Below are 5536 nucleotides of genomic sequence, written 5' to 3'. Positions count from 1 at the left end.
GTTTCTCCACGTATTTGTCAATGTTTAAGTAATTGTCACTAGGATGTGTACTACAGTAAGTGTTGTTACCATAAGTAGACTGTAATTTAATTCAGTGTGCAGTGCAGTCAGAGATTTCATCCCTCTGTGAGGAAAGAAGGGCATAAATCACTGTACCAGTGTCCGTAGAAGAATAATACCCCACCAAATGCACAAATATTCATTCCTTTAGTACCTCCTGTAGGCCCCCATCTTCTTGCAGATTATTTTCTGCATGTAAGAGCATATTTCATTTTGCAAGCTTTCATCTGAAATCTACACAGCATTTTCTTGTGAATATTTTCTCTTGGATATCTTACTGAACGTCCACATTTGATGGGTAAACTCAATTTTGATACATTAGGAATAAAGAACACAAAAATGCTGCACTTACAGCATGAATAAATCCCTTTTTGTTTTCTCAGGTCTCTGTTTTTAAGCCATAAACACCAACATTTTATATTCATTGTGGAACTCACAAGTGCCTCCTCTCCTCTCCTCTCCTCTCCTCTCCTCTCCTCTCCTCTCCTCTCCTCTCCTCTCCTCTCCTCTCCTCTCCTCTCCTCTCCTCTCCTCTCCTCTCCTCTCCTCTCCTCTCCTCTCCTCTCCTCTCCTCTCCTCTCCTCTCCTCTCCTCTCCTCTCCTCTCCTCTCCTCTCCTCTCCTCTCCTCTCCTCTCCTCTCCTCTCCTCTCCTCTCCTCTCCTCTCCTCTCCTCTCCTCTCCTCTCCTCTCCTCTCCTCTCCTCTCCTCTCCTCTCCTCTCCTCTCCTCTCCTCTCCTCTCCCCTCCCCTCCTCTCCTCTCTCCTCTCTCCTCTCTCCTCTCTCCTCTCTCCTCTCTCCTCTCTCCTCTCCTCTCCTCTCTCCTCTCTCCTCTCTCCTCTCTCCTCTATCGAGGTGTGTAATTTCTGTCGTTAATATTTCTAGTAATACCCAAATTTTATCCTCAATGAGACAAAGAGAGATTTAGCTGGCAGGTTTTGGTGGTGTTAGTAAGAAGCATGCGTGGCTCGGTCAGTGATGTTTTAGCACTTGATGTTTTAGCAAAATTAGGAGCTCAACCTGAGAAGGGGCTTCAGAGTCTCCACAAGCACTCCCACATATTGATGTGAGTTGAAAAACGTTTATTTTGTGGCAGAAGGCATGTGGGAAGCTAAAATATTTCAGCATGGGTGCTTCAGACCATGACTCCACCAGAGGTGGTGACAAGCTGCCTTGCACTCATGCTGCTCACCCTCAGGCTCTCTGCATCTGAAATTTCTGGACCTACTGGTGTTCAGCCCGGTTACTTACACTGCAGGATCCCATCAGGATCCTCGCCTCAAAATCTTCTCTCGTTTTTGGGAGTATAACAGTGGGATAGCCCTTGCTATGGAAGTTCCAGGTCCTGCACTGTTCACCTAAATCAAAGGCAAAGTTTCAACCACAAGCCTCCCTGGGAGCGTGTAACCCAGCATGGCAGTTTGCCTGGTCTGAACATGTAAGAGGAAGCTGGGATGAATTATGGGTTTCCAAGAGCACAAGGAAAAGTCTATCAGATGGAATCAGTCAAAGCATTGGAAACAGATGGATATTATAATTTTAACAGGTATTAAAATGAAGTTGTCAATGTGAATTGTTGGCAGCTCCTCTTCTTGCGCCTACTGGCCTGGCCTTGCACAGAGCAGGCACTGCAGACCAGGTCATGGTAGTGCTCATGGACAGACACAAAGGACACGTGGACACCGACCCATAATGCGTTCCCAGTGACGTGCAGTGTGGATACCACAGACATATTACTCCAGGGGTACAAAGTCTGGGCAGCGTCGAGGACACCCACTGATACGCAATTGCTGACCCAGGAGCCAAGAACCGCTCCCCACGCTGCCGGGCAGGCTGCGACCAGGGAAAACCTGTCTCTCACGGATTTTAGTGCAAGCCCAGTGTCTCTGACAATCCTTCATGGCTACTGGTTAGGTGCTGAAAGATGACTTGTCAGCAATCTCACTCCAGGATATTGTACAGCTGTGGCATTTTATTTCCCAGCAATACGTATGGACACACAGTTTATTGTTCCTTTCCTTTTATATTTTCCCCCTTTTTTCATCCCTAAAGTTTTTAACGAATAGTTTCTCTTTCAGAATTCATTTTCCCTGAAGGCTTAATATTGTGCTGTTCTCAGGATTAGGAAGAAGGTGATCTTAATTTGGGACTCCCATTTCATTTACTACAATGCTACTGTATTTATTAATGGTGGGGAATAGAGTGAAGCAGGTTGCATTATAAATAGCATCTTAAAGGATTATTTTGTTCACCTTGGTGTACGTTAAAACTTTAATGACAGTGATTTTTTTTCTACCTAGCTTCTAGCTTTTCACATAATTTAGGGAATTAGTTTTTCTTCTGGACCTTATTTTTCGCCTGACGCATGCTGTATTTCTCAGAAAGCTATAAGCAAGAGTGTTATGGATAATAGATGTCCTCAGGGGCCCATCACAGGAAAATGCTTCAGGAACTGAAAAGCCAACTATGATGATGGCCTTCATTTCAGTAGTCTTTGGTGTTAACACTTGAGCTTTTGCTACAATTCTGATATATTTTTCATTTCAATATAGATATCACTTTGCTTGCACCACTGTTAATTTAAGTCTTTTACTTTGATCAAGGCAGCTCATCCTTACAACACAGTGTTTATATCCACTCAAGCTGAGCTCCTGAGGTTTCAAATCTTTCTAGGATGGCAGAAAGTAGCCAGGCGGGGAGAAGTGGCTTCACAGACATGTAGTTACATGAGAGAGAATGAAGCTTCCTTTAACAAGCAACAAATTATTTTCTTTTCAAAATCTCCCTCCCCCCCCCCCCCCAAAAAAAAAAGGCTTTGTATTACTTAATATATATTTTTGATTTCCATTGATTTACTTGCTTTTGGAAAGTGAACCTAACAAACAGGGCCACTGTCGGAAACAAAAGGCAGCGATTTCTCCCTGACAGTTCATCATTAATCAGCATCTTATTTGGTCTGAAAGACTGAGGGGAGAGTAATCAAAGAAGACTGAAATGAAAAACCCAAAGTGAATGTAGAAAAATATCTCACAACACCCACGCACAGCCAAGACAGCAGTAGGCAAGAAGCATCCTCCGATTACGCGGGTGAGGAGCGTGTGGCCAGTGACCACAGACAGATGCACACAGACAAATCTATTTTAGGCCTGAGCTCTGGAATTTGGGGGTGACAGGTCTCCCTCGCATGCAGCCTCGTGCACCGCACAGCCGTTGTGAAGGGGACAGCCCCGGGGAATATGGCCAGAGATTCATGAGGCAGAATAAAGCCATGTGCCTGAGAGAGCGGTGAGCTAAGTATTATCTACAAAGGCAAGAGAATTGCTTCTATTGCACAATGGATAACTGGGAGCAAAATGAAGCATCTTGCACATGGGCACTTGATCAGGGCCCATACCTTCACCAGGAATCAAACTTTTCCTTGCCTTTATATGTCTACAGTCCTGAGAAGGTGTTTCTCGGTCCTGTCTTATTAGCTGGAGCTGATGTAGTGTTAAGGAGCAGACATACCGTTCTGTCTCCCAGGGAGATTTGTTTTTCTCATGCTAGTTTTTCCTGTTAAGATGAAAGAAAAGTCACTTGTTAATGAAATCATATGGTTCTTGTTTGGATGCAGAGAAATATAATAAAAGAGCCCAAAGTACATGCTATGAACCAAAGTGGAAGCCTACAGGTAACCTAATTATCCAAGGTTTGGCCAAATATTAGTGAAGATGGAATTTAGCAGGTAGGCAGAGACAGGCATTTAAGAATTTAGCAGATAGTCAGAGAGAAGGGGAAGGTCATGGGGCAAGGTGAAGGCATCATGGGCCAGAGGGAATCCTACATGTAACATTGCTTCCAGGATTACTGGATTACTTTGTGCTTTTTTTTTTTTTTTTTTTTTTTGTCTCAAGCATTAAAATGGCATAAACTGCCCCAGAACAGGCCAGTTTCTGGGTAGAGTCACTTGAACCAATAATCCGCTCAACCTAAAGGGTGTTACACCAGAGCCTGTTACAGGAGCTCCATAATCAGACAGTATCTAGCTATCCAGCTTCTTCCTGACCACAGCAAGCTGGAAGTTCATTAGATTTACATCTTCTGAATATCCCGCAAAGAGTGCTCAAATTGGTCTCTAACCCAAAGTCCCACACAGTGACTACATCGAAGCTGGGAGCCAGCTCTCCAAAGCACTAATCTGCACCACAAAAACATTCTTCCTTCTGGTGCGAGAATAAGCATTTCCCCTTATACAGAGGTATATTTAAGAATCACCAGGGTGACTCTATAGTACTAACAAAGTTGCTATGGTAATTTCATAATTAAACATCACTGTAAATGATCCTCGTACAGATGAATATTTTTTAGAAGTGCGTTTTCATTTTGGCAGGCTTTAATTTATGCTTTAGCCTTATCGCTCCTGCTGTAACAAGGATTTACATGCCATGCAGAATGAGAACTATTGCTGCAGGTACTTACCTCACTCACGATGAATGAACGACACCAGGGTCCCTGGATCTGTCACAGTGGGAAGGTGCGTGGTACAGTGCTCTGGGTGTGGGGATCGTGATGTGACTGGGGAAGGGAAGTCTCCATTCTGGTTCAAAAGCAGAATTAACCACTACCTTCCTTGCCATGCTGCTGCTGAGCACCCTGACTGGATAACTAGAAAATCATGTGTGTCCACAGTCTGGGAGGCTGAAGTGTGCTGCAGCCACACCTCAGGGACCTGGGTTACTGTCTTCAACATTCAGTATTTTCCAAATGCGACCACTTTCTCGGGGACCTAAGGTATGACAAACAGGGCTCTGACTAGCTGCACTAAACAGACAAAAAGATGAAACCACCTTGAATTCCTTTCAGTGGTTTTGATGATTGCTGCTTTGCTTCTCTTACATTCCGCCACTCTTAACTGGTATCAGTCGTGAATAAGTTGCATCATTTTCATGTCTCTTATCCCCTCTTTGTCTTTCATTTGTCATTTCAACCAGAAATCAGCTCCTGCTGTCCCTCCAGCTGCAGTGTCCATCTCTCTAGATCACATCAGATTTTCAGTCAAGTACTTCCCTGCTCCCTCCCATTTGGCCCTTTGTGCTTCAGAAGAATTCACCAGCTTCCACGCAACTATATCACCATTTTAAAGTCCTCCAGTTGCTGGGATGTTCTAAGCAAATTTACTAAATTAGGTGCCAAGATTACTCTATATCCCACAGATGAGTACTGGCTTCACCATCTCCTTGCACAACCTCAACTGTGCCTGTTATCTACCAAGAGAAAGGGCCAGCATTTTGTCCTGTTGGTACTATCGCCAGAATAAAGGGTCCCACCCTTGCTGCAGTAGCACACCTCTGGCTTGTAGTTCAGACACTATATAGATCCATATGCATTGGATCCCTTATACCCAGTCTAACTTTGGTTTCTGGTGCATGGTGATGCTGTCTAGCTCTCATGACATGTGTCACGTTACCTCTCTGAAAGTTAAAGCCTGCTGTTTGCTGT

Source organism: Balearica regulorum, chromosome 14 (genome assembly GCF_011004875.1).
Source record: "Balearica regulorum gibbericeps isolate bBalReg1 chromosome 14, bBalReg1.pri, whole genome shotgun sequence".
Taxonomy (NCBI): domain Eukaryota; kingdom Metazoa; phylum Chordata; class Aves; order Gruiformes; family Gruidae; genus Balearica; species Balearica regulorum.
Note: the sequence above shows the minus strand (reverse complement) of the source record.